A 5,870-nucleotide genomic window follows, 5' to 3' on the forward strand; every position below is an offset into this window, starting at 1 on the left:
CGTAGAGCCGTGGAGGATATTCCAGTTTTGTGTCCAGCTCTGCCACTGATTCACTGTGTCCCTAGGCAAGAGTCTTAGGTTTTCCATCCATAAAGTGTAATAAAATCTATGTAGGTGCCAGGTGATGTAGTGCCTAATTAATTAGTAAATTAATATAATGAACTTGAAGGTCTGTATCAGCACAAATGAATTGTTAATATAAATTTTTATTATTTATTGCTATTTAGTTGATTATTTTCTAACACAGACAGACAATTACAAACATACGTCACACTTGAATTCCAGTTTTATTATTGTTGTTGATTATTTATTATTGTTTCCTCCTGTATTTATTTGTTACCTTTAGTAGTCTCTCTTAGGACTAAGCCCCAGACCTGTGGATGGTTACCCAGACACATGGAATAGTGAAGTCACTGGGAAATTTTGGGGCAGAACTGGGGTTAAATGCAGGATGTTTCTTGTTAAGTGTCAAGTCTTTTGCTTGAACCTTTATGTATATTTGAGGCAAATAAAACAGGTAAGGACAGATTCTGAGCAGGGTAAATTCTTGTACACACTCATTTATTCCAACCAAAAGTCAGTATCAGTCTGTAGGCCTTTAATTAGGTCCACAAGGTTTCAATATTTATATAACATACCTGCATACTGATATTAATCATATGTATTTCTAAGCAAAGACGTTTCAAAATGCAGAGCCTGATCCTCTTCAATATAAATAATTCTTGCCCCAGTAGTGCCAGTGTGAAGCAATGCCTCCTCTGCACAGAGCATTTGGAGCAGGGTACGATGGGGATCTAACCAATTTCTTCTTCTGAAATGGGCACATGCAAAGAAATAGTTGCCTGTGACAAAAAGGCACTTGACAAAAATGACCACATGATACTCCTTGATTACTTGTGCCACTCCAATGATAAAATATGGAAGTGGATAATATTGTACTTGCAACTGAAAAAAATGCCTCCTCCTCCTCTGCAATTACTTTTAATTTTCCATTATGAAACTAAGTAAATACACAGGCTTTTTATAGTGCATGTCTGAGTGATTTCTTCATTCTTCCAGTGAGTTGTGAAGCAGGATCAGAGGTCCTGGACAGCACCCTGCACTGCGCTGGGTTTGGAAAATGTCACTCCCGTCGCCTTATGGCCCTTGGGTAGTCCACATGGCATAGGTGACTGGGCCAGTCCAGTTTGGTAGTTTGGTCGGTCTAGACCTCATCCAGCTCCTCATTTACTAGAGATTAAGTGCTTCTTTGAGGAATTAATGTGGCATGTAGGCCTATGGAAAGCATGTCACCTGCTCCGAGTGGGCGGGAGCATGGCATCTCAGCCTGAGTATTGCCATGAGCCTCAGAGCTACAGCAAACACCTTTGCATTCCTTCTTCTTCCCTTCTGCTGAAAGCAGGGTGACCTGAGGACAAAGTTAGAACCCTCAGCATGTATTTCTCTGCTTATGGCATTTTAATTCATGCCCTTCTCATGTTGTTTTAGCATAATTTTTCTTGTGTGAGTGATTTTTAAGGGTATGCAGTTTTCTCCAGCTGCACTTGCACAGCATAGCCAGATGGAGTGTTCTGGGGTATGTGCTGGGTGTGAATAAAATGCATTAACCTCTACTCTGCAGCAAAGACATAGCCTGTATGCTTGACGCACAGCTGTCCTGTCATCAGTCCAAGTGTTTTGCTCACTTCTGTGCTGAATGACTTGTATTACCTCCTCATGCTCACATCTTACTGCTGCCCAGCAGCTCACAAGGGGATTTGACAGACACCATGTCCTGCATGTCTACCACCCACCCCACTCCACAGTGGAAATGAGGGCTCTGAGCAAAAGCAAAGCAACTTCTATGAAGTTAGGGCTTAAGAGACAAATTTCTAGGTTTAATCAAGAATTGTGGACAGCAGACAACCTAACAATGAGTTTGAATGCTATCATTGCTAATTGCTGAATGATAAATCGCAAAAATGTGTCCTGCAATTTCAGCCCATGGAAATTCATTTGAAATATGTAGCTCAATAGAACCAATATCTTATGAGCACCAAGCTTGCAGTGTGCAGGATGTCCTCTCCCCAAGGGCAGCAACTAATGGCATCACTACATGCTATGGTAGCTAAAGAAAGGCTGGGAATAGATGAAACCTCTTTGGAGATGGAGGAGTGTGTGGAACCTAAGCTGCCAATGATCTTGTGCCACTGTTTGTTAAATGATCAGGCAAGCAGGAACTACTGAAGATGGGAGCCATAACTGTGTAAGGGCTCACAGGTTTAGTAAATGCCAGCAAAGAAAACTATAAGAGGAAAGGAAATGAAAGTAATGTCCAAGATTCCTTTTGGATTTTTTTCTACTGCTGTGTTGTATGCTTGAAACAAAAAAGAGCAAAACTGAGAGACATTTTCCATAGAGATCTTTGGTTAAGGATCTTCAATCCCAATGAGAGACATCATCTGGTTCAAGATAAATCCTAAGCAGTGGGCAAGGAACCCCCATGGGCAAGAACAAAACCGAATCTGTACTGAAGCATTCTGGCTTGCCAGATGCATCTCAGTCAGCTTCTGTTTGAGGTTTATTGTTGAATTTTCCAGTACTGTTAAACCTGCTGAGAAAATAAATCACATTTTAGAGGAAATCGGAATGCAATTGGGTATGTTCAAAATTAGCAAAAGGCTTTTGAGATCGCCCTGCTGATGGCCATATTGCTCCACTGATGGGCATGTTGCTCCTTTCTTGGTCTGTGTTTCAGACCCACTTTTCTGACAGATGCAGATGCCAGCACTTTTGGTTTGGGGGCAGTATTGACACAAGAACACAAAGGACTTGTGAGGGTGGTGCCTTATTACAACACTAAATTAGCTGGAGAGAGATTACTGCACCACTTAAAAGGAACCCCCGCAATGGTTAAATCTATAGAACATTTTCATCCACTGTTCAACACGGAAGTAAAATTGCTTTGGGTTGATGACAGGAAGATGCTGCATAAATAGTTAAGTATGCATCATTTGCAATTTGCTAAATTATATTCTTTCTATCTAGAAGGGGCTGTGTAAGGTGTCATTACCTCCTGCTCTATCTGGCTGAGGAGCTGCACACTCTGGGGCTCGTACAGTGAACACCAGGGGCTGACTGGGCTTTGAGTGAGCTGTGGTCTGGAAGGAGACTCAAAGCTGCCAGAGGCACAGCTCACAACGGTGTCCGAGCCTCCCACCACATGCAGGGGAGCACAGGCAGAAGAGGATCTGTGGTGACAAACAGGACCACCTCAAAAGCCCTTGCCCAAGTGCTCCTCCTAAGTAGGCCAGCTCCACAGCACTTCAAAATTAGCAAACTTCCAAACAGAAGGAAGACCAGTCTGCGTTCAACACCCTAGATGAGAGAAATGCAAAAACATGAACAAGAGAAAATAGTAAGTAAATGCAATTAAAAGTAACGATGCAGGTTTAATTAAAGGGCCCTATTCTCCCAACCCTTCATTCTTCAGGGATGCCTCATAAGCAAGAATTCATAGCTTGGGACCTGCTCTCTTTTACTTTTGTAAGAAGAAGTTGGAACATTTCCTTTCAGAAGCATATGGGTTTTAACCTGGCAGTGTCTCTCCAGCATACCAAACTCAAGAAGTTTGCTGGTTGTATTTTCAGCAATTTATAAATACTTGCTACAATTATTAACAGTTTCACACAGTCCTATTTACTTTAATAATCCCACTTTCATGTCTTTTTTCTTGCTTTCTTACTGTGAACAGGTAAAAACAAATAACTACAGAATGACAAATCCCAAACAATATACAAATATACAAAAACTCAGATTTTGCAAACATACTGGCACTATAAACATTATTTCCACAAAATATGTCTCTGCACTATAAGTTTGGCCTGGTTAGTAAAAGTCTAGTCTTTACAGGGACCTAAATATTTAACTCAATTGATGCATATTGCTAAACTTGACTGCTCAAAATTCATGAGTCAGACTCCACTCCTCCCTGAGCTGCCAAATCACAGGAATTTCACAAAAGCCATTAAAAATTTATTTCTTTGGAAGTTTCCTATTTGTTCTCTGGCTTCTGAGGCTTTTGACAGCACTAGGCCACATTTCCAAGTGTCCTTGTGTCGAGGCAAATGCTAGAAACAAGTCATTCCAGGAGCTGGGAATCAAAAGAGAACACCAAATATTGGAAGACTCACAATAAAAGCTCAAGACAAGACCTGGCAGTGGTCCCACACACGCTCATGTATGTGAGTCACTTTTACTCACATGAGTAGTCACATCAAAATCAGAGGAATTAGCCTATTATTATTAATTATTATTATTATTTATGTGTGTAGCAATAGCACATAGGACTTGTGGTTATGGAGCTGGGCCACATTGTGCAAGGCACTGACAAATCCAGAGCAAAACCATGGTTTCTGCCCCAAAGAGCTGATGGTGTAAACACCAGACAAGAGGCAACAGGTGGAGACAGACACAGACAGGGAAGCACATGGGAAGAGCAAGACACTCCTGCAAGGGCTTCTGTGTGGGTGTGCTGATGTGGAGTTCCCTGCTGCCAATGAACAAAATTATCCAAGAGCGTTCAGGTTTGCCTAGCTGCGGCCCAGGGCCCAAATCCTGCAAGCCCTGGAGTGGAGGCAGATCCACCCCACAGCCCTTGTGCCTGGGCAGGCAGGCAGCTGCACCTCCAAACCCCAGTGCTGAGCATGGTGCCAGCGAGCCCAGTCTCCTAGCTCCTGTAGAGGCAGCCAGGGGGTGACAGAAAAGGTCTCTGTGGATGCTTCTGTGGAATCACCGCCACAAAATGTGCACATGCAACTGTAATGTATACTCACTGTCTCAGTGAAATGAAAGGTGGAGCTGGGGAAAGTAGTTTAACACAGAAATGTGATGCCTGCCTGTTGGAAATTCAGGTGCGTGAGAACTCTTGTCTCTGATCCTGCAAAGACATCTCCCAAAACCAGCCTAGTCTACTCATAGAGCCAAGGCTGCTCATAGCTTGCACATTTATTCCTTGGCATTTTTGCTAGGGTCCAGACCCGAAAAAGTTAGTCCTGTGCGCAACTGCCAGCAAAGCCAGCACAGCCAAACTGAGAAATGCTACAGTTGTAGATCTGAGACAACAGTTCTAAACTTGAGTGAAATCAGAAAAAGAACATTAGCAAAAGAAAAATACTGAAGTTTAGAAGTTTGTAAAATAGCAACTGAACATCATGACTAGGAAAACCAGCAGAAGAATAAAGCGGTACACACAACCTAGTTATTCGCCATCTCCATGGAGTTTAGTCTCAGGGAACTAAGGTGAACGGGGTCAGCAGACTGCAAAATAGAAAATTTTATAAAATTTACAGTGGTTCTCTGGGAAGGACGACGGATGGGTAAGAGGAACCGCTAGTGCAGGAACAGGGCAGGGGACAGACAGCTGCGCGCGCGGGCAGGGAAATGGGGACACTTTCTCGCCTTTTCCCTTGCCAGGGGAGGGTGATCCAGTCCGTGTTTTGCAGGTGCCTCTCCCTTGACTGCCTGCCCTGCCTGCCTGGAGATCGAGTCCGCTCCGTGCCCGCTCCCTCCCGCCGCTCCCCCCTTCCCCACCCCGGGCGGGCCGGGGCGGGCGGCGGCGGGCTCCAGGCCGGGTTTTGCGCGACGCCCGCCCTCCTGTTAGAAATAGGAAAATTCAATAATCAAAGCAAAGGGGAGCGCGAGGAGGAAAAATCCGGGATCAGGGCAAGTTTGATGGCGCATGCGCGCTGCTGCCTCCATCCCAAACACACACACATTTCCCTTGACTTGGAAAGTCAACCAAAGCAGCCCCAAGTGCAGGTAAGCCCGTCCGCTCCCGCCCGGCCCCGGCCCCGCCGCCGGCAGCCCCGGGGCCGGGGCGCTGCGCGGGC

General features: G+C 44.5%; 1 protein-coding gene and 1 long non-coding RNA gene across 6 annotated transcripts in view; one reads left to right on the forward strand and one right to left on the reverse strand.

The window, feature by feature from the left end:
- Positions 1 to 324: 324 nt before the first annotated feature.
- Positions 325 to 5,870, reverse strand: part of LOC121349655 — a 9,015-nt gene continuing 3,469 nt past the window's right edge. Inside the window, exons 2-5 of one of the 2 annotated variants that reach the window (XR_005954576.1) lie at positions 5,233 to 5,298; positions 4,815 to 4,877; positions 3,053 to 3,357; positions 325 to 2,593 (exon numbers count right to left, since the gene is read on the reverse strand). This is a non-coding gene — a long non-coding RNA (uncharacterized LOC121349655). Of the gene's footprint in view, positions 2,594 to 3,052; positions 3,358 to 4,814; positions 4,878 to 5,232; positions 5,635 to 5,870 lie in introns of both variants that reach the window. The other variant, XR_005954574.1, reaches the window with a different exon arrangement.
- Positions 5,666 to 5,870, forward strand: part of CASZ1 (castor zinc finger 1) — a 193,737-nt gene continuing 193,532 nt past the window's right edge. For 3 of the 4 annotated variants that reach the window (XM_041460302.1, XM_041460307.1, XM_041460303.1), the window contains exon 1: positions 5,666 to 5,799. The gene's annotated coding sequence lies outside the window, so the exon portion shown is untranslated. The remainder of the gene's footprint in view (positions 5,800 to 5,870) is intronic. The other variant, XM_041460306.1, reaches the window with a different exon arrangement.

Source organism: Pyrgilauda ruficollis, unplaced genomic scaffold (assembly GCF_017590135.1).
Source record: "Pyrgilauda ruficollis isolate IOZ18807 unplaced genomic scaffold, ASM1759013v1 scaffold141, whole genome shotgun sequence".
Lineage (NCBI taxonomy): Eukaryota > Metazoa > Chordata > Aves > Passeriformes > Passeridae > Pyrgilauda > Pyrgilauda ruficollis.